This window comes from Hippichthys cyanospilos, chromosome 4, assembly GCF_059441005.1.
Source record: "Hippichthys cyanospilos isolate Australia breed blue-spotted pipefish chromosome 4, RoL_Hcya_1.0, whole genome shotgun sequence".
NCBI classification, from domain to species: Eukaryota; Metazoa; Chordata; class Actinopteri; order Syngnathiformes; family Syngnathidae; genus Hippichthys; species Hippichthys cyanospilos.
The window spans coordinates 26,356,396-26,380,270 of record NC_142372.1 but is presented as its reverse complement, the minus strand read 5'-3'; the positions used below and the strand labels follow the sequence as shown (position 1 = coordinate 26,380,270).

Sequence of the window (23,875 nt, the reverse complement as noted above, 5' to 3'; positions counted from 1 at the left end):
CAGTGATATTTAAAAAATTCCCCCAGTTTCGCATTTTAAGAAATAGCCCTTTGCATTCCTGTGAGTGTTCAGGGAGATAAAATGCATATAAAACTTCAGGGTGAGACGTGTACTTTCAGGTGGCAAGTCAGTCTACTTTGTGATTTACCACATACAAAACAGTAGTTTCTGTTGGTCAACTCAAGTGGTAGAGTTTGTTTATCTGTGTTTGTCACATGCCTATTTGATGAGTCTTCGTTAGAAACCTCTGAATCGGGTGTTTCACCGGAAGCGACCTCTGCGGGCTTGGCAGGAAAGGGCAAACATTTTGACGTGCTGGCTTCGTTTGTTACATGTGTCCAATCTGTTAGATGAACTATTACTGGGCAATGATGGTATTCTTTCCAAAATCATGCTTGAATCTGAATCAGATTCTGAATCTGGGACATACAGTAATCCCTCACTGTATCGCGGTCCATCTTTCACTGGTTCGCTGCTTCACGAATTTTTTTTACAGTGGATATATATATATATATATATATATATATATATATATATATATATATATATATATATATATATATATATATATATATTTTTTTTTTTTTTTTTTTTTTTTACAGCGCATTGTGCTCTAAATTCTGAATGGCTCAGGTTCTTTACCGTTGTCTCGAAATAAAATATCGACGCTGTACTGTATTGGTTTTTCACTTGTCAATTTATTACAAAGGGCACGAGGATCCAAAAACTATGACGCCATAAAAAACTTGCTTTCTTCTCCTGTGTCTCTCTTCCAACTGCCGTGTGCGAACGTGCTAGTAAGCACATTGATTGACAGCTTGGTCTCTGGGAGCCGATCACGTGACTCGTAGGCGTGCCGAGAGCAAACACACACACGCTATGTAGACAGAGACAGCAACGGAGAAATGCGCAGCTTCGGAAATCTGACTTTTATTTCTTTTATAATAAATTGAAATTTCAAGTGTATTGTTATGATATAAGAGGCTTCATTTTAATTCAATGTCCAGGCATATCCGTTTCTAAAAAATTTCTTGCTCAGCAAAAGAAAGAGCCTTACAATTACTCATAACAATGTGCAGGTTCAGGACTAAGAGACATAGCTGGGACGGTGAAATACGTGAGTGACAATGTTTCCAACTTTGTATTACTATATTAAAATGATTGTTTTAAACAAATTTGGGGCTTTAAAACAGGTTTTGATTTTTGTTTTTATTCTATAGTTTAGTATTGCATTGTAAAATAATAAAAAAAAATAAAGCTGGCTTACTTCACGGATTTCACTTTGCGCGTGTTATTTTTGGAACGTAACCCGCGATAAACAAGGGATTACTGTATTCACTTTGACTATTCTCATCAAAATCTAATACTCTATCCCCATCGTTCTTCTGTCTGTAGCAGGATAGATGCCAGACTCTTGAACAAACTGTAACAGAGTTAGAAAATGTTAGGCCAATATACAGTCACAGTTGCAACACCATTTTCTTCTCTGGGTTTGTCAGTGCTTTATGCTTTATCATGTAAAAAGGGTTACCATCAATTATATAGTTACACCATTAGGAATATAGTCAGAGACAAGGGTGCTGTAGATATCTGGTTAGAACGCTGTTTGGTTTCTGGCTATAATGGCTCAATGTGGACACTTTGGAAAAAGCAATGCATTCAATTTGCTTTACCTTTACCTTACAGTCCTGAGGACAAAACAAAAAATCTCTGTAGAGCATGTTTGCAGAAAATTGCAAAACCATATGGGATTGCACATTAAAAAAAAACAAAAAACAAAACATGCATAGCTCAAATGTGGCTGCGATTACAAAGTATTACACAAGTTTTTGTGTGCATCAAAATATTACTGGTGATTTGAAAATTTGTAAAACAGGACAATAAATGGCTCTCATACCGCCTCAACACCGCACCCATACCACCCAATCATTTTAAAGCGCTTCGTTCTACAGTACGGTTGGTTGTGAGGGCACCAGCTTGAGCAGGGAAGCACAGATTTTTCTCTCCCTGGTCATGTCGTCAAGCTCCCCCGGGAGGATCCCCAGGCGTTCTCAGGCAGGCCAAACACATCATCTCTCTGGCGTCTCCTGGGTCATCCCAAGGCCTTTTCCAATGTGTGGAACACTTTACCAGGGACGCGTTCACCTCAACTAGCGCCTCTCAATTCAGAGAAGCAATGGGGCTTGACACTGAGCGCCTCCCGGATGACAATGCTTCTCACCCTATCTATGAGGGTGACATCATCATGTGAAGGAAACTCAATTCAGTCGCTTGTATCCAGGATCTCATTCTTTAGCCCACGACACATAGCTCGTGACCACAGATGAGGGCAGGAATGTAGATCGACTGGTAAACGGATAGTTTGGTCCGCTTGCTTTTCCATACTACCAACACTTACAAAAAATATCCTGAGATACTTAAACTCCAACACTTGGGGCAGGGCGTTATCTACTCCCGACTCGGAAAGTGTACTCCACCTTTTTTTGAACTGAGACCATGATTCTGATCATCATTGACCCAGGGCTTCACACTCGTCCCTCTCTGTGCCGTTATCTTATCGTGGTGGAGGGGTTTGCACGCCCCAATAATCTGAGGAGCTAAGTTGTCTGGGGCTTTATGCCCCTGGCAAGGTCACCCAGGGCAAACAGGCCCTAAGTAAGGAACCAGACTAAGCATGAACCATTGTCCTCTAATGATGGCTAAAGTACATGGAGTTGAGTTTCCCACATTCGGACGCCGGTCACTGTGGCCCCCTTCTGAAGCCAAGCCTGAAGGTGGGGCTGGCTGGCGAGTACCTGGTAACCAAGCCCACAACCATTGGGCTCAGCCGGGCTCAGCTCATGGGGCTCACCACCTGTGGGATGGGCCGTAGGGGTCGGGTGGAGTGTGAGCTGAGTGGCAAATAGGTCCTAAGTAAGGAACCAGACTAAGCATGAACCATTGTCCTCTAATGTTGGCTAAAGTACATGGAGTGGAGTTTTCCCACACTCGGACGCCGATCACTGTGGCCCCCTTCTGAAGCCAAGCCTGAAGGAGGGGCTCGCTGGCTAGTACCTGGTAACCAAGCCCACATCCATTGGGCTCAGCTGGGCTCAGCTCATGGGGCTCACCACCTGTGGGATGGGCCATAGGGCCGGGTAGAGTGTGAGCTGAGCGGCGGGCAAAGGCAGGAAACTTGGCACTCCAACTCCAGCTGCAGAAGCTAGCTCTTGGGACATGGAATGACACCTCTCTGGCAGGCAAGGAGCCATAGTTGGCGCGCAGGATCGAGACTCCGACTCACTTCACAGCTTGGGCTCTGGTACCAGTCCTGTCAAGAGGGGTTGGACTCTCTTCCACTCTGGAGTTGCCCGCAGTGAGAGGCGCAGAGCTGGTTTGGACATACATATTTTCCACCAGCCTGGAGATTGGGTTTTACCCCACTGGACGAGAGGGTAGCCTCCTTTGGCCTTCCCATGGGGGGGACAGGTCCTGACTGTGGTTTGTGTTTATGCACTTAACAACAGTTCAGCGTACCCACCCTTTCTGGAGTTTCGGGAGCGTTTGAGGGACAGTGCTCCCTCTGGGGACTCCCGCGTTCTGCTGGAGAATTTCAATGCTCACGTAGGCAATTAGAACTGGAGGGGTGTGCTTGAAATGCCCCCCCCCCCCCCCCGGGTGCTGCTGACCTCAACTTGGGTATTTGTAAATACTATGGATGTTGTAGAGCTGTCCTGGCAGACACGCTTCTGCAACATCGCATAGTCATCGGAGACAAGACCTCTGGATTAGCAGATTGGGGTGGTGGTTCCCCTTATTAATAAATGGGATTGGAGGGTGTTTTCCACCTATGGAGGAATCACAATCCTCGGCCTCCTCGGTAAATTCTATTCAGGAGTGCTGGAGAGGAGGGTCTATCAGGATGTCGAATCTCGATTTCAGGAGGAGCAGAGTGGTTTTAGTTCTGGCCGTGGAAGAGTGGACCAAATCTAAACCCTCGGCAGGATCCTCAAGAGTACAAGTAAGTTCACTCATCCAGTCTACATGTGTGTTGTGGCCTTGAAGAAGGTGTTAGATCGTGTCCTTTGGGGAGTTCTGTGGTAGGCGCTTTGAAAGTGCGGGGTACCCAAGGCCTTGATAGTGCCAATTTGGTCCCTTTAACACCACATTTCTGTCAGTTAGTCGAATCCGTTTCCAGTGGTGGTTGGACTCCGCCAAGGCTGCCCATTGTCACCATTTCTTTTCATTACCTTTATTCACAAAATCTGTAGGCGCAGTCGAAGCATTGAGGAGAGGTCTGGTTTCAGAATTTCATCTCTGCTATTTGTGGATGATGTGACGTAGTTGGCTTTTTCAGACCGTGACCTCCAACTCTCATTGGAGCAGTTCACAGCTGAGCGTGAAGCAGCAAGGATGAAGATCAGCATCTCCAAATTGGAGATCATGGCCCTCAGTCGGAAAAGGGTGGAGTGTCCTCTCCGGGTCAGAGATGAGGTCCTGCCCCAAGGGGAAGAGTTCAAGTATCTTGGGGTCTTGTTCATGTGTGAGTGTAGAATGGAAGGGAAGATGGATCAGTTCAACGTCTGCAGTGTTCTGGACCCTGGTAAAGAGAGCTGAGCCAAAAAGGCAAAGCGATTTACGTTCCTGCCCTCACAAGCTGTCTTTTGTGAACAAAAAATGAGATTTCGGAGACACGCAGCCAAAATGAGTTTCCTCTGCAAGTTGTCTGGGATCTCCCTTAGAGATAGGGTGAGAAGCTTGGTCATCCGGGAGGGACCCAGTGTTGAACTGCTGCTCCTCTCCGTTGAGTGGAGCCAGTAGAGCTGGTTCAGTGTTAGGTTCACTAAGTAGACACCTGCCGAACCCAATGTCTTAAATAAGAAAGAGAGAAGGCACGTATATGCTAAAGCATGAGCAAGACAGGACCAAAATGGTTGCAGTAATGCCCCGCTCTGAGACTCTTCCCCGTACCCCCTAGTTTTATTATTTTCGAGATCCCTAAGTTACATGAAGGTTCCGGCCCTAAAAGGTAGAAATGCATGGGGGAGCAATATGTGCCGCTGGAACCCGAAGTCTTGTAATAAACATTTGTGAAAGATGAGCGTGTGCGTGTGTGTGAGTGGCACAATGCAATACGCAACAACATGTTCCAGTAAGTAGAACACTCAGGTCCACAACACTTCCTCAACCAACTTCTTCTTTTCTGGGGAGTCTTCAGGTTACCCTGGGCCCTGGATGCTGTTTGACAGGGCCCTGATGATGACTGAAAAGACCTCAACAACCATTATCACTAACATGACCCAGAACACACATGAAATATGTGGAACATGTTGTTACCCTAATATCTAATGAAAAGGTGTCAAATGTATACTCACTGTATGAATCAACAACACTAATAAATCATATCAACAAGTAAGAACATCTGATCAATGTAATTGCTTACACATGATGGATTGGTACACGTGCTTTACTCAACTGAGTACTACTGATTGCTGTATTGATTATGTCAATTAACATGTCATTATTGATTGGCACACCATTAACTAATTATTGATTCATTACGAAATGACTAAAGAAAGGTTTATTCAATTCCTCCAACATTTGGGCATCTAGTTATCATGCCTCCCAGACATCTCCCTGGTGAGGTGTTATGGACATGTCTAACCAGGAGGAGGCCCCAGGGATGACCCAGGACACGCTGGAGGGACCATGCCTCTCAACTGGTCTAGGAACACCTGGGGATTCCCCTAGAGGAGGTGGACGAAATGGCCGGAGAGAGGGAAAACTGGGCTTCCCTGCTGAGGGGGCTGCCCCCGCAACCCGAACCACGATAAGCGGAAGATGATGGATGTGCTTCAAACTCAAATCGGTTCAGTGAGTTGGAGGTCCCGGCCTGAAAATGCCAACAACACCACATCATCATTAATAGCAGAAACGCAATACTGGAACCCTCATTACTTCAACTGCAACTATAAATTCTGTCCATAAAGTTAATGAACGGAGTCCATGACAGAGGGCAGCCTTGGAAGAGTCCACCTCTCACTGTAAACGAATTCAACTTCCCGCCAGAAATACAGACTAAACTCTGACATCGATGGTACAGGGCCCGAACAGCCCATATCAGAGGGCTAGGTAGCCCCCCTTCTGAAGCAGCCCCCCCACAGAATTCACTGAGAGACACTGTCTAAGGCCTTCACTCTTTCTCAAAGTCCATAAAGCACTCACAGACTGATTGGGAGAACTCCCACAAATGCTTGAGGATCCTGCCAAGGGTGTAGCGCTGGTCCATTGTACCTCAGCCAGGACGAAAACCACACTGCTCCTCCTGAATCCGAGGTTTGACTTCGTGATGCACCCTTCTTTCCAGGACCCCCAATATACCTTATAGAGGAAGCTTTAGTGTTATCTCTTTATAATTGGAACACACCCTTCTGGTCCCGCTTCTTAAAAAGGGGAATCATCACATCGGTCTGTCAATCTAGAGGCGCGCTGTCTCCGATGTCCGAGTGATGTTGCAGAGGCGTGTCAACCAGGACAGCCCCCACAACATCCAGAGCGTTTAGGAACTCCTGGCAGATCTCATCCACCCCTGGGGCCCTTCCACCAAGGACTTTTTTTTACCACCTTGGTGACTTCAGCCACAGAGATGGGAGAGCCCACTTGTGTTTCCAGACTCTGCTTCCTCTGAGAAAGACATGTCGGAGGAATTGAGGAGGTCTTTGAAGAAATCTGCCCACCGATTTACGAGGTCCGGAGTTGAGGTCAGCAGCGCGCTATATCCTTTGTAAATAATATTTATGATGCACAGCTTACCCCTCCTGAGACGCCAGATGGTGGACCATAATTTTCTCAAAGTAATCTGGATCTCATTTTCCATAGCCTCACCGAACTTCTCTCATGCCCGCGTTTTTGCCTCGGCAACTGCCCCAAACTGCCCTCCGCTTGGCCACTCAGTATTTGTCAGCTGCCTCTGGATTCCCACAGGCCAAAAAGACCCAATAGAACTCCTTCTTAAGCTTAAAGGCATTCCTTACCCTTGTCAACCAAAGGTTTCAGAGATATACATCACGACAGGCGCTGCCTACCTTACACAACTCCAATCAGCCGCCTCGACAATGGAGGCGCGGAACATGGCCCCTCTCCCCCGAAACGTGGGACTAATTCTCCCAGAGTTGGGAGTTGAAATTCCTTCTGAGGTGGGACTCTGCCAGATATTCCCAGCAGACCCCACAATACGTTTGGGTCCGTCACGTCTGTCACATCCTCACCCCCACCATAGGAGCCAACATACTACCAGGTGGTGATCAGTTGACAGATCCGCCCCTCTCATCACCTGTGTCCAAAACATGGGGCCGCAAATCCGATTTGCCACCGGCTATGTCACACCGGAACGAGGCCCCGGGGATGACCTAGGGCACACTGGAGAGAATATGTTTCTCGGCTGGCCTAGGAATGCCTGGAGATAGCCATGAAGGAGCTGAACAATGTGGAAGTCAGGATTCCCTGTTGAGGCTGCTGCCCCCGGTACCAGACCCCAGATAAGCGGGGCATAATGGACGGACAGATGGATGAATTCAATTTACCAAATGAATTTACCTGTTCAATACCTTCAAACTCTGAGAATGGGGATGACAGCGCTACATCAGGATGCTGTAAAGTGAAATACAGGATCAAGAATCATTGCGTTTTACTTGGTTATTTCACAAACAATCGTCTGACTGATGGAGTGTCAGTTTGTTCTGATCCCTATATTGTGTTAGGTTGAATTCGTATTCCTGTTTGTTCTATCATTTAATACAATTCTAAAGCAATTGAAAGTAAGAGCATACTGATGACATAGGAGAAAAAGGGACAGTCTGTTTATATACAAGTACACAATACTATCCTAATGAGCATATTTTTTTTTAAATGATTACATTTAGAATAACATTTGGATTCCTGAACACAATTGTATTTGACCATGCCATATTAATGATTCATCGAGAGTAATATTTGGATTCCTGAACACAATTGTATTTGACCATGCCACATTAATGATTCATTATCAAACCTATAGAATTTCTCATTACTCCACCATTATCAAATTGCCTAAATAAAACTACAGTGGGCCTCCGGTTTACGAACCCCCTGTCTTATGTATTTTTCATCTTACGATGTGGACCGCAGCGATTTTTTGTCCCCCCTTACGCACAAACCTTTCGTCTTACGAACCATCCAACATGCCGGTCAGTGTGTCCGCACTATTTTTTTCGCTTTGCTGCATCAACAAAAAGAACTTTTCTCGCATGTCACGGAAAAGCCGATATGCCATTGGTCGCTTAAGGCAGTCACAGAGATGCCAATATGCTATTGGTCAGCGTTACATCAATCACAGAAATGTCGATATGCTATTGGCCGAACTCCCTCATTTTGCTAGATGGCACGAGCTGGTCGGTGTGTTGTGAAGACTTTGCAAACTTTTATCTGTTAGACATGGCTTCTAAAATTGCAAGTGCCGGTAAAGGAAGAAGAGGATGATAATAGAAAAGAGGGAGGAGATAATAAAAAAATACAGAGGTGCACGCATAGTTAACCTTGCTAGTGAGTATGGCCGTAACCGCTCGACAATCGGTACAATTTTCAAGAACAAGGAAGCTATTAAAGCAAGCAAGTCTTCTAAGGGCATGACTTTCCTTGCCAGGGGACGGACCTCGGTCAACAACAAAATGAAGAGGCTTCTTCTATTATGGATAAAAGAGAAGGAAATCGCCGGTGATATGTGCTTGTTTAAAAATAAGTTCTCGTTTAAAAAAGTTCCAGTTTAAACAAAAAAGGAATTGTTTAAAAAAATCTCATTTGAAAAAAGTTCTCGTTTAAGATAAAAAAAAAAATCTGCTGGTTAGTCTCTGCTCCCCTACGCCTCCACCCACCACCAGCTCAAGTCACATCGCCCCAAAGGTAGAAGTCATTTTTCCTTGTATATTTAGGTTATTTCATTTAACTGTACAGTAGATTATGTTACTAATTTTTGATATATGTGTATAAAGTCATGATATTTTTACCTAAGGTTTTTGCACGCGTTGAACGCATTCACTAATTATCATAGGTTTGGATTGCACATCATACGGCGAATTCGAGTTACGAACCTAGCTGCTGAACGGATAAAGGTCGTAACATGGGGGCTCACTGTATTTATGTAATTAATATTCCCTCAGTTCCCTCATTAGCGTAATATTTTCTCCATTGTTTTCCATCGGAAATGACCCAATAGTTTCCTTGGCACTGCATATTTAACATAAGAAAATCTGCTGCACCATTGAAAATGTGCAGCAGGTTAGGGTCTTAAAAATATCAAAAGACAACCACACATGACATAGTACTTTAGCACTACCAACATAAAGACTCAGATTAGTTCAGGAAAAATTTCCCAGTTTAAATTCGGCTTCATAAAAATTAGTCACTCCCCTCAAAAGCCCTTCTTGTAAATGATCTTATTACAGATCACAATCTTAAAGTGCTTGGTCTCTGCAAAACCTGGTTAAAACCAAATGAATTTTTATCATTAAATGAGGCCTCACCCCCAAACTTTGTGGGCTTACACATTGCCCGTCCTTGTAAAAAAGGGTGAGGTGTGACCCTAATTTCAAAATCTGGTCTTTAACTTAGCACGAGCCCTAATCACACCTTCAAGACATTTGAGGCTCTCGTTATGTGATCGAGCTCCTCACCACCATTCTATGTTGTAGTTATTTTTTTTATTATTATTATTTTATTATTAATATTTATTATTATTATTATTATTTTATTGTACAGTAGATTATGTAACTAATTTTCAATATGTGTATAAAGTCGTGATGTTTTTACCCAAGGTTTTTGCACTCGTTGCTTGCGTTCACTAATTAACATAGGTTTTGATTGCCCGTCATACGGCCAATTCGAGTTACGAGCCTAGCCGCTGAATGGATTAAGTTTGTAACACGGGGGGGCCACTGTAAATGTCTGGTAAAGTCAGCTGCATTATAGCTGTGAATGACAAGTAGTAATGATGGAGAAACCAAAGCTTTTTGAAGCAGAGAATCAATATGAAGCAATGTGTTGAGATGATGCAGTTGTCACGGCTCGGAGATGGAGGACCCAAAAGTTGCCAGACTCAACACCTTCTCAGTGGGAAAGGGGCCGACAAAGCGGAACATCACTGATGAGGGCTTGGAACACTGCGGGGGCATTCGTAAGGCCAAAGGGTATTACCAGATATTCATAATGCCCCAGTGGAGTGTTAAATGCTGTCTCCACTCATCCCCTTCTCTGATGTGAATCAAATGGTAGGCATTGCGAAGATCCAGCTTGGTGAAGTACAAAGCCCCTTGGAGAAGCTCGAATCCAGAGGTCATGAGGGGGAGAGAGTACCGGATTTTAATGGTAATGGTCGATACATAGTCGATACATAGTCGATAGTCGATCTTTCTTGGTCACAAAAAAGAATCCTGTGCCTGCAGGAGAGGACAAAGGGCGAATGATGCCTGCCTCTAAGGAGTCGTTTATGTACCTCTCCATCGCTTGCCGCTCCGGTCCAGACAAGGAGTAGATGTCCAGGTAGCAGGTCGATTGCGCAATCGTATGGGAAGGTGAGGAGGCAGGGACGTTACTCGCACCTTGCTGAAGACTTGACTGAAGTCATGATATTCGGAGGGAACACTAGCTGATGTCCGCTGAGGCAGGTGGAGCGGTGCATGGTGCAGGAGCGGAGGCTCAATGGAGGCAGGAAAGATGACATGGTGGCCCCCAGCTTAGAACGACAGCCTTCTCCCAGTTGATGTTGGGGGTTGTGACGACAGAGCCAGGGACGGCCCAGGATCAGAGGGATGTTTGGATGGTCAAGGATATGGAACTGGATTTGCTCCTGGTGATTGCCTGCCACATGCATGGAGAGCGGCCACGTTTGGTGTGTGATCAGCCCGAGAGGACGCCCATCCAGAGCATGGGTTGGAATTGGTTTCAGCAGGGGAATGTATTTTAGACCGAGCTGGCTCGACAATTTTCTGCTGACAATGTTGGCATCCGCCCCAGAATCCACCTGGGCTTCCAGAAGATGCGTGCAAGCGGGTAAAACCAACCGGACTTGGAGGAGACGTCTTGGCTGTGGGGAGGAAGAGAGAGCTTGGCCCAACCGTGTCCCCTTGCTTAAGGCTGGGCCCTGGTTTTTACTGAGCATGTGGCCACATAGTGACCCTTTCCTACGCAATACAGGCACAGGCCTTCCGCGCGGGGGCATCGTCATTCGTCAGACGTCAGGGAGGCGCGCCCAAGCTGCATGGACTCGCTTTCCTGGAAAGCCCATTCAGGAATGTGTCCACGAATGCTGGGGTGTTTCAGCAATTCTGGCTGGCTCTCGTGTGGAAATCTAAGGCGTAATCGGCCACTGACCTTTCGCCTTGTCGTAGCTCAGGGAGGCCTCGACCCAATTCCGCGCCGGCATGACTGAGTCCAAAGACCTTCTGGATATCTGGAGAATCTGGAGAGGCGGCAGATAGGACAGGACCTCGAGCAGGGAGCTTTTTTCGGCAGGACGGATAATCTGGTTGAAAGTGTTGCTGGAAGGCTCTGCTGGACGCATGAAGACGATCTGGCAGATTGCGAAGGGAAAGGGCTTTATACTGGGTGGTGTATCATGACAACCGGTGCTGTTCAGGGTGGACTGGCCAGGGGGGTGAGCCGGTGAGATGTGTTGGGCAATGATTGGCAAGAGGGATGAGCCGGTGTGACGTGTTGGGCAATGAGTGGCTGGACCGATGGCTTTGTGACACATCGCTTTGTGACAACAGTGTTATGAAGCATTGCCACGAATCAGTGTGGTGAGCCATGACACGGCTTCACCACTTTCTGTACTACTGAAGTAAATGTGTCGAAATGGTTCCATGCTTCGAGGCATTTGACCCTTGTGAGGACAAGCGGTTAAGAAAGTTGATGGATGGACAGTGTGGTGATATCTGCTGGGCAAAACTATATTGCATTTTCATTTAAACAAAGGGCAAAGCGTCACCTAATATATTCTACCTGTGGATGGTGCAGTGGTTACCAAGCTTGCTTAAAGTTCAAGCAGTTGCAGGTACGACTCCTGATCCAGCATGTGAGTTTTATTTTCCCCCAGATTTATTAAAAAAAAAAAAAAAAGAAAAGCTGTTGCGTTTTTTTATTTAAATGAAAAACTGAAATGCTTGTGCAATTGGGACCTCATGATGGTAGGTGTATAGAATGCTACTGACGCTGGGATGGGAATTTGGGTGTTTCACACATTTTTATTTAAGAACAAAATCATTTCAGCAACGTCTGGTTTTAACCGGTTCCTCTTTTTACTTATGACCTCTCCAGCTTTCGAGAATATTCTCTCACACGGCACCGTGGTGGCAGCCATATGCAAATAAATCTTCCTAACCCTAACCCTACTCTACAAGATTAGGATAAATGGCTGCCCTGGAGTTCCAATATTTCAATGGGTCCTCTCCTGGAGAGGTAAGGCTCAGACATGTACCACTGCACCTCGACCATTGTGTCAGCTGTCACCTTATGGACACTCTGTGTTGCACCTGCATGACACCAGGACATAAACAGATTAAATCAATTGTTCATATTTTGGTGTTAAAGGTAACTCCAGACTAATGCAACCAACCAACTTGGCAGAAGGGCCCACAGATTATCAGGGTCAGCCTGTTGGGTTGAGGGTCCAGGGGCGTCTTCCATTGTAGACTGTAAAAACAGAACTTGATATACAGTATTACTTTTATAAAGCCATATATAAGCACAGACAAAATTAAGTTAAATTACCTGTGATGCCATGGGTGTGGGTACTTAGTGCCTTGCCATCAGTCCTGCACATTCAGCAGTGAGCCAAGAAACGGCCTCTTGTGCTTTTGTCTGGTTACCAAAGGCTAAAGTTTTGAATCTTGGGTCCAAAATAGTGTCCACTGCCAGGACCCGGATGTTTTTTATATTGCACCTAGCCAATAAAAACTGCAGCCGGCTCTGGCTCAGCTGTTTTGCACATGGGTGTAGTAATGACTTCAATTTATCAGTATCATTTTATGCTGAAGCATTCTAACTAATGGTATTACTTTGGATGCATATACCCTCTTCTCCACTGAAAGCTCTGTAGTAGCCAGAGACAGGGGTCCCAGAACTTCAAGACATTCTGTCGCTGCCTCATACTTGGCACAGTTCAGTGGTAGCACATCTGTGTTTAAGGACCCCAGGGCTGCTTCCAATGGCCGTTGCGGCTCAAGTAACTGTTGCAACATATGAAAAGTGAAATTCCACCTTGTGTCAACTTCTTAAATTAGTTCATGGTGTGGTTTGTCTAATTAGGGCCCGAGCAGCTACCGCTGTGAGAGCCCTCTTGTTTTTCTCCAGATTATTAGGGCCCGAGCAGCTACCGCTGCGAGAGCCCTCTTGTTTTTCTCCAGATTATTATTCTTCTTCTTATTATTATTATTATTATTATTATTTACTGTGCAGCGCTTTTCCATTTTTGAGGGCCTAAACATGCACGAAAAGTCACCAAAATTTGCACATTTGTCGGGCCCGGTGAAAAATTGGATATTTTTGTGTTTCCCAAAACAATGCAAAAAAAATGGCTCTGCAGCGCCACCTAAGGTTGAAAAAGTGCACCTGGTCCCGGCCCGTTTCACCTAGAGCTACGAAAATTTTTAGGCATATATAGGACCTAGAGACCTACAAAAAAGTCAGCGCGAGCCATGTGCTCAGATGTACAGAAAAAGAGTTATGATTTTTTGAATGTGCATTTTTGGCCCATTTTTGCACGTTTGCAGGTCCCAAACTGCTCCTTGTTTCTCCTAAACGCTTTACTCAATCGCCTTCAAATTTGCTGTGGTCCATATTCACACATAGAGGCACAAGTGGGCAAAATTTGGTGCAGATCCGCTGACATATATGATAGGGGCGTGGCTTCAAATTATGTGTTCAATTTTTCCTTCGCCAAGAGTGACATAAACCTTAATAACTTTGATGTACTAGCTTAAAAAAATCTAAAACTTCATAGACACATGAAAACTTATGTCTTTAACACATTTGAAAAAAGTTTTTTTCAATACCTACTAGCGCCGCCTAGTGGTTGATTAAAATGTCATTTTTTACAGTTTCATGTATTGTGCTCAGTCTGTTTGAGTAAAACAAGTGAAAATTGGTCAGAATATAATTAAGACATAGAATATTAGGTTTTTTAAAATTTTACGACTTTTCGATAATGGGCGTAGTCTGCACGCCACCTCAAAGTCAGATGACTCGCCAAAACGAAAAAAGTGGCTGTAATTGGCCCCAAAATGGCCTTATGAGTGGAAAATAGCCTCTCACTCCCGGCCCGTTTGACCTAGAGCTACAAAAATTTGTAGCCTTATGTAGGACCTCGAGCCCTACAAAAAAGTCAACGCGAGCCATATGCTCAGATGTACAGAAAGAGAGTTATGAATTTTTGAATGTGCACTTTTGGCCCGTTTTTGCTCATTTGCAGGTCCCGAACTGCTCCTTTTTTCTCCCAAACGCTTGACCCGATTGACTTCAAATTTGCTGTGATGTTTTATCTGACTGTGAGGCACAATTGTTCAAATTTTCGTGATGATCCGCCATCAAATATGTTGGGGGCGGGGCTTCATATTATGCCTTTGATGATTACTTTGCCACATGTGAAACAAACCTTTATAACTCAGCTTTACAAGCTTAGAAAAATCTGAAACTTCACATACACATGAAGACTTAAGCCCTTAACACATGTGTTTAAAAAAATCTTCAATTGCTTATAAGGCCATCTAGTGGCAAACAAAAATGTCAGTCTGATGTCTCGCCAAAACGAACAAAGTTGCTGTGTTTGGTCCCAGATGGTCTTATCTTTTCTAAACTTCATATATTTGATGGGTTTCCAATGCGAAATACACCTATCAACGTATTTTTTGTTATAGTGCGAGCGCCACCTAGTGGCAGCCAAAAATATAGCATTTTTTAAACGTTTTTATGTGTTTAGCTGAGCCCTTTGATGTAATATCACTGAAATTAAGTCTGCAAAGCCTCTAGACAGCCCTGCTGACCTCCACCAAATTTTACGAAGTTTCGATAATGGGCGTGGTCTCTACAACCATTTTCATTCCGAAGCTTTATCTGTCCAGTAAAAGTTGCTGTAATTTGACCCAGATGATCTGATCTTCTCACAATTTCACACATTGGATGAAAATATTCTCCTGAACATATCGACAAAAATATATTCCAGTTTAAAGCTAGCGCCACCTAGTGGCTGCTAAAAATGTCATTAGTCGAAAGATTACAGTCAATCCTGTTTGGTTTGACCTAGAGCTATGAAACTTTGTAGGCAAATGAAGGACTGCAAGACCTACAAAAAAGTCAATAGAAGTGATGTGCTAGGATGTACAGAAAAATTGTTATGATTTTTTTTAATGTGCAGTTTTGTCCCATTCTTAGACATTAGCTGGTCTCAAACTAGTGCCTTTTTCTCTTAAAAAATTCACCCCATTACCTTCAACTTTGGCATGAATCATTATCCAACTGAGGGGCACACATAGTCCAAATATCGTGAAGATCTCTTGACATAAAAAATTGGGGCGGAGCTTCAAATTATGTTTAATATTTCCTTCGCCAAGAGTGACAAAAATATTATTAACTCAGCTATGACAGCTTCAAACCATCTGAAACTTTCCTGCGCCTTTAAAAGTCATGCAATAATACAGCTATGTGATAAACTTTCAAATCATTTACAGCACCACCCAGTGGCGGACAAAAATCTCATTTTTTATACTTTTATGTACTGTGAAATGCCTGTTTGACTAAATGACCTCAAAAATGGTCAGAAAAGCTATGACACATTGGAACATTAAGGTTCCCAACTTTTATGACTTTTCATTAAAGGGCGTGGCCTCTATGCAAACTCAAAGTCTGATGTCTCGCCAAAACGATAAAAGTTGCTGTAATTGGACCTAGATTATCTGATGTTTGCAAAACTTCATATTTGGGATGCGAGTCCAATGTGAAACACACCTACAAGCCTATTTTTTATCATAGTACGAGCGCCACCTAGTGGCAGCAAAAAATATAGCAAATCCTTAATGTTTTTATGTACTCTGCTGAGCCCCTTGAAGTGATATCCCTTAAATGTTTTCTGAAAAGCCAGTGGCCATGCCTTATGCCCTCCACAAATCAGTACAATGTTTCGACAGTGGGTGTGGCCTATATGGCATTGAAAGTCACAAAATTGGAACAATAAAAGCTGCAGTAACTCCACCCACATTGTCCCACCTTGTCTAACTTTGACATATTTGGTAAGAGTCCTGCACTGAAGTCATCTACAACTACTTTTTCATCGTTATTAGTCCTTGTTCATACCCCGACCTGTTCATACCCCAACGTGCACAGGTCTGCGAGGGCCCTTTATAGCTGCTTGCAGCTCTAGTTATTATTATTAGGGCCCGAGCAGCTACCGCTGCGAGAGCCCTCTTGTTTTTCTCCAGATTATTATTATTATTATTATTATTATTATTATTATTATTATTATTAGGGCCCGAGCAGCTACCGCTGCGAGAGCCCTCTTGTTTTTCTCCAGATTATTAGGGCCCGAGCAGCTACCGCTGCGAGAGCCCTCTTGTTTTTCTCCAGATTATTATTATTATTATTATTATTATTATTATTATTATTTACTGTGCAGCGCTTTTCCATTTTTGAGGGCCTAAACATGCACGAAAAGTCACCAAAATTTGCACATTTGTCGGGCCCGGTGAAAAATTGGATATTTTTGTGTTTCCCAAAACAATCCAAAAAAAATGGCTCTGCAGCGCCACCTAAGGTCGAAGAAGTGCACTTGGTCCCGGCCCGTTTGACCTAGAGCTACGAAAATTTTTAGGCATATGTAGGACCTAGAGACCTACAAAAAAGTCAGCGTGAGCCATGTGCTCAGATGTACAGAAAAAGAGTTATGAATTTTTGAATGTGCATTTTTGGCCCATTTTTGCACGTTTGCAGGTCCCAAACTGCTCCTTGTTTCTCCTAAATGCTTTACTCAATCGCCTTCAAATTTGCTGTGGTCCATATTCACACATAGGGGCACAAGTGGGCAAAATTTGGTGCAGATCCGCTGACATATATGATAGGGGCGTGGCTTCAAATAATGTGTTCAATTTTTCCTTCGCCAAGAGGGACAAAAACCTTAATAACTTTGATGTACTAGCTTAAAAAAATCTAAAACTTCATAGACACATGGAAACTTATGTCTTTAACACCTTTGAAAAAAGTTTTTTTCAATACCTACTAGCGCCGCCTAGTGGTTGATTAAAATGTCATTTTTTACAGTTTCATGTATTGTGCTCAGTCTGTTTGAGTAAAACAAGTGAAACTTGGTCAGAATATCATTAAGACATGGAATATTAAGATTTTAAAATTTTATGACTTTTCGACAATGGGCGTGGTCTGCACGCCACTTCAAAGTCAGATGACTCGCCAAAACGAAAAAAGTGGCTGTAATTGGCCCCAAAATGGCCTTATGAGTGGAAAATAGCTTCTTACTCCCGGCCCGTTTGACCTAGAGCTACAAAAATTTGTAGCCTTATGTAGGACCTCGAGCCCTACAAAAAAGTCAGCGCGAGCCATGTGCTCAGATGTACAGAAAGAGAGTTATGAATTTTTGAATGTGCACTTTTGGCCCGTTTCTGCTCATTTGCAGGTCCCGAACTGCTCCTTTTTTCTCCCAAACGCTTGACCCGATCGACTTCAAATTTGCTGTGATGTTTGATCTGACTGTGAGGCACAATTGTTCAAATTTTCGTGATGATCCGCAATCAAATATGTTGGGGGCGGGGCTTCATATTATGCCTTTGATGATTACTTTGCCACATGTGAAACAAACCTTTATAACTCAGCTTTACAAGCTTAGAAAAATCTGAAACTTCACATACACATGAAGACTTAAGCCCTTAACACAAGTGTTTAAAAAAATCTTCAATTGCTTATAAGGCCATCTAGTGGCAAACAAAAATGTCAGTCTGATGTCTCGCCAAAACGAACAAAGTTGCTGTGTTTGGTCCCAGATGGTCTTATCTTTTCTAAACTTCATATATTTGATGGGTTTCCAATGCGGAATACACCTATCAACGTATTTTTTGTTATAGTGCGAGCGCCATCTAGTGGCAGCCAAAAATATAGCATTTTTTAAACGTTTTTATGTGTTTAGCTGAGCCCTTTGATGTAATATCACTGACATTAAGTCTGCAAAGCCTCTAGACAGCCCTGCTGACCTCCACCAAATTTTACGAAGTTTCGATAATGGGCGTGGTCTCTACGACCATTTTCATTCCGAAGCTTTATCTGTCCAGTAAAAGTTGCTGTAATTTGACCCAGATGATCTGATCTTCTCACAATTTCACACATTGGATGAAAATATTCTCCTGAACATATCGACAAAAATATATTCCAGTTTAAAGCTAGCGCCACCTAGTGGCTGCAAAAAATTTCATTAGTCGAAAGATTACAGTCAATCCTGTTTGGTTTGACCTACAGCTATGAAAATTTGTAGGCAAATGAAGGACTGCAAGGCCTACAAAAAAGTCAATAGAAGTGATGTGCTAGGATGTACAGAAAAATTGTTATGAATTTTTTTAATGTGCAGTTTTGTCCCATTCTTAGACATTAGCTGGTCTCAAACTAGTGCCTTTTTCTCTTAAACGATTCACCCCATTACCTTCAACTTTGGCATGAATCATTATCCAACTGAGGGGCACACATAGTCCAAATATCGTGAAGATCTCTTGACATAAAAGATGGGGGCGGAGCTTCAAATTATGTTTAATATTTCCTTCGCCAAGAGTGACAAAAATATTATTAACTCAGCTATGACAGCTTCAAACCATCTGAAACTTTCCTGGGCCTTTAAAAGTCATGCAATAATACAGCTATGTGATAAACTTTCAAATCATTTACAGCGCCACCCAGTGGCGGACAAAAATCTAATTTTTTATACTTTTATGTACTGTGAAATGCCTGTTTGACTAAATGAACTCAAAAATGGTCAGAAAAGCTATGACACATTGGAACATTAAGGTTCTCAACTTATATGACTTTTCATTAAAGGGCGTGGCCTCTATGCAAACTCAAAGTCTGATGTCTCGCCAAAACGGTAAAAGTTGCTGTAATTGGACCTAGATGATCTGATGTTTGCAAAACTTCATATATGGGATGGGAGTCCAATGTGAAACACACCTACAAGCCTATTTTTATCATAGTACGAGCGCCACCTAATGGCAGCAAAAAATATAGCAAATCCTTAATGTTTTTATGTACTCTGCTGAGCCCCTTGAAGTGATATCCCTTAAATGTTTTCTGAAAAGCCAGTGGCCATGCCTTATGCCCTCCACAAATCAGTACGATGTTTCGACAGTGGCTGTGGCCTATATGGCATTGAAAGTCACAAAATTGGAACAATAAAAGCTGCAGTAACTCCACCCACATTGTCCCACCTTGTCTAAATTTTACATATTTGGAAAGAGTCCTGCAATGAAGTGATATACAACTACTATTTCATCATTCATAGTCCTTGTTCATACCCCGACCTGTTCATACCTCAACGTGCACAGGTCTGCGAGGGCCCTTTATAGCTGCTTGCAGCTCTAGTTATTATTATTATTATTATTATTTACTGTGCAGCGCTTTTCCATTTTTGAGGGCCTAAACATGCACGAAAAGTCACCAAAATTTGCACATTTGTCGGGCCCGGTGAAAAATTGGATATTTTTGTGTTTCCCAAAACAATGCAAAAACAATGGCTCTGCAGCGCCACCTAAGGTCGAAAAAGTGCACCTGGTCCCGGCCCGTTTGACCTAGAGCTACGAAAATTTTTTGGCATATGTAGGACCTAGAGACCTACAAAAAAGTCAGCAAGAGCCATGTGCTCAGATGTACAATAAAAGAGTTATGAATTTTTGAATGTGCATTTTTGGCCCATTTTTGCACGTTTGCAGGTCCCAAACTGCTCCTTGTTTCTCCTAAACGCTTTACTCAATCGCCTTCAAATTTGCTGTGGTCCATATTCACACATAGGGGCACAAGTGGGCAAAATTTGGTGCGGATCCGCTGACATATATGATAGGGGCGTGGCTTCAAATTATATGGTCAATTTTTCCTTCGCCGAGAGAGACATAAACCTTAATAACTTTGATATACTAGCTTAAAAAAATCTAAAACTTCATAGACACATGGAAACTTATGTCTTTAACACCTTTAAAAAAAGTTTTTTTAAATACCTACTAGCGCCGCCTAGTGGTTGATTAAAATGTCATTTTTTACACTTTCATGTATTGTGCTCAGTCTGTTTGAGTAAAACAAATGAAAATTGGTCAGAATATAATTAAGACATAGAATATTAGGTTTTTTAAAATTTTACGACTTTTCGATAATGGGCGTAGTCTGCACGCCACCTCAAAGTCAGATGACTCGCCAAAACGAAAAAAGTGGCTGTAATTGGCCCCAAAATGGCCTTATGAGTGGAAAATAGCCTCTCACTCCCGGCCCGTTTGACCTAGAGCTACAAAAATTTGTAGCCTTATGTAGGACCTCGAGCCCTACAAAAAAGTCAGCGCGAGCCATGTGCTCAGATGTACAGAAAGAGAGTTATGAATTTTTGAATGTGCACTTTTGGCCCGTTTTTGCTCATTTGCAGGTCCCGAACTGCTCCTTTTTTCTCCCAAACGCTTGACCCGATCAACTTCAAATTTGCTGTGATGTTTTATCTGACTGTGAGGCACAATTGTTCAAATTTTTGTGACGATCCGCCATCAAATATGTTGGGGGCGGGGCTTCATAATATGCCTTTGATGATTACTTTGCCACATGTGAAACAAACCTTTATAACTCAGCTTTACAAGCTTGGAAAAATCTGAAACTTCACAGACACATGAAGACTTAAACCCTTAACAAATGTGTTTAAAAAAATCTTCAATTGCTTATAAGGCCACCTAGTGGCAAACAAAAGTGTCAGTCTGATTTCTCGCGAAAACGAACAAAGTTGCTGTATTTGGACCCAGATGGTCTCATCTTTTCTAAACATTACATATTTGATGGGTTTCCAATGCGAAACACACCTATCAACGTATTTTTTGTTATAGTGCGAGCGCCACCCAGTGGCAGCCAAAAATATAGCATTTTTTAAACGTTTTTATGTGTTTAGCTGAGCCCTTTGAAGTAATATCGCTGAAATTAAGTCTGAAAAGCCTCTAGATAGCCTTGCTGACCTCCACCAAATTTTACGAAGTTTCGATAACGGGCGTGGCCTCTATGACCATTTTCATTCCGAAGCTTTATTTGTCCAGTAAAAGTTGCTGTAATTTGACCCAGATGATCTGATCTTCTCACAATTTCACACATTGGATAAAAATATTCTCCTGAACATATTGACAAAATATATTCCTGTTTAAAGCTAGCGCCACCTAGTGGCTGCAAAAAATGTCATTAGTCGAAAGATTACAGTCAATCCTGTTTGGTTTGACCTAGAGCTATGAAACTTTGTAGGCAAATGAAGGACTGTAAGTCCTACAAAAAAGTCAATAGAAGTGATGTGCTAGGATGTACAGAAAAATTGTTATGAATTTTTTTAATGTGCAGTTTTGTCCCATTCTTAGACATTAGCTGGTCTCAAACTAGTGCCTTTTTCTCTTAAACGATTCACCCTATTACCTTCAACTTTGGCAAAAATCATTATCCAACTGAGGGGCACACATAGTTCAAATATCGTGAAGATCTCTTGACATAAAAGATGGGGGCGGAGCTTCAAATTATGTTTAATACTTCCTTCGCCAAGAGTGACAAAAATCTTAATAACTGAGCTATGGCAGCTTCAAACCATCTGAAACTTTCCTGGGACTTTAAAAGTCATGCAATAATACAGCTTTGTGATAAACTTTCAAATCATCTACAGCGCCACCCAGTGGCAGACTAAAATCTCATTTTTTATACTTTTATGTACTGTGAAATGCCTGTTTGACTAAATGAACTCAAAAATGGTCAGAAAAGCTATGACACATTGGAACATTAAGGTTCTCAACTTTTATGACTTTTCATTAAAGGGCGTGGCCTTTATGACAACTCAAAATCTGATGTCTCGCGAAAACGGTAAAAGTTGCTGTAATTGGACCTAGACAATCTGATATTTTTAAAACTTCATATATGGGATGGGTGTCCAATGTGAAACACACCTACAAGCCTATTTTTTATCATAGTACGAGCGCCACCTAGTGGCAGCAAAAACTATAGCAAATCCTTAACGTTTTTATGTACTCTGCTGAGCCCCTTGAAGTGATATCCCTTAAATGTTTTCTGAAAAGCCAGTGGCCATGCCTTATGCCCTCCACAAATCAGTATGATGTTTCCACAGTGGGTGTGGCCTATACGGCATTGAAAGCTACAAAACTGTAACAATAAAAGCTGCAGTAACTCCACCCACATTGTCCCACCTTGTCTAAATTTTACATATTTGGTAAGAGTCCTGCACTGAAGTCATCTACAACTACTTTTTCATCGTTCATAGTCCTTGTTCATACCCCGACCTGTTAATACCCCAACGTGCACAGGTCTGCGAGGGCCCTTTATAGCTGCTTGCAGCTCTAGTTATTCTTATTATTATTATTAGGGCCCGAGCAGCTACCGCTGCGAGAGCCCTCTTGTTTTTCTCCAGATTATTATTCTTATTATTATTATTATTATTATTATTATTAGGGCCCGAGCAGCTACCGCTGCGAGAGCCCTCTTGTTTTTCACCGGATTATTATTATTATTATTATTATTATTATTATTATTATTATTATTATTATTATTTACTGTGCAGCGCTTTTCCATTTTTGAGGGCCTAAACATGCACGAAAAGTCACCAAAATTTGCACATTTGTCGGGCCCGGTGAAAAATTGGATATTTTTGTGTTTCTCAAAAGAATGCAAAAAAAATTGCTCTGCAGCGCCACCTAAGGTTGAAAAAGTGCACCTGGTCCCGGCCCGTTTGACCTAGAGCTACGAAAATTTTTAGGCATATGAAGGGCCTAGAGACCTACAAAAAAGTCAGCGCGAGCCATGTGCTCAGATGTACAGAAAAAGAGTTATGAATTTTTGAATGTGCATTTTTGGCCCATTTTTGCACGTTTGCAGGTCCCAAACTGCTCCTTGTTACTCCTAAACGCTTTACTCAATCGCCTTCAAATTTGCTGTGGTTCATATTCACACATAGGGGCACAAGTGGGCTAAATTTGGTGCAGATCCGCTGACATATATGATAGGGGCGTGCCTTCAAATTATGTGTTCAATTTTTCCTTCGCCAAGAGGGACAAAAAGCTTAATAACTTTGATGTACTAGCTTAAAAAAATCTAAAACTTCATAGACACATGGAAACTTATGTCTTTAACACCTTTAAAAAAAGTTTTTTTAAATACCTACTAGCGCCGCCTAGTGGTTGATTAAAATGTCATTTTTTACACTTTCATGTATTGTGCTCAGTCTGTTTGAGTAAAACAAGTGAAAATTGGTCAGAATATCATTAAGACATGGAATATCAAGATTTTAAAATTTTATGACTTTTCGATAATGGGCGTGGTCTGCACGCCACTTCAAAGTCAGATGACTCGCCAAAACGAAAAAAGTGGCTGTAATTGGCCCCAAAATGGCCTTATGAGTGGAAAATAGCCTCTCACTCCCGGCTCGTTTGACCTACAGCTACAAAAATTTGTAGCCTTATGTAGGACCTCGAGCCCTACAAAAAAGTCAGCGTGAGCCATATGCTCAGATGTACAGAAAGAGAGTTATGAATTTTTGAATGTGCACTTTTGGCCCGTTTTTGCTCATTTGCAGGTCCCGAACTGCTCCTTTTTTCTCCCAAAC

General features: G+C 42.6%; 1 protein-coding gene across 10 annotated transcripts in view; it reads right to left on the bottom strand.

The window, feature by feature from the left end:
* LOC148425202 (uncharacterized) overlaps positions 1 to 23,875 on the bottom strand; it is a 102,713-nt gene that overhangs the window by 25,766 nt on the left and 53,072 nt on the right. Inside the window, exon 3 of one of the 10 annotated variants that reach the window (XR_015865401.1) lies at positions 7,576 to 7,629. The exons of the other annotated variants lie outside the window; for them this stretch is intronic. The gene's annotated coding sequence lies outside the window, so the exon portion shown is untranslated. The remainder of the gene's footprint in view (positions 1 to 7,575; positions 7,630 to 23,875) is intronic. 10 annotated transcript variants of the gene reach the window in all.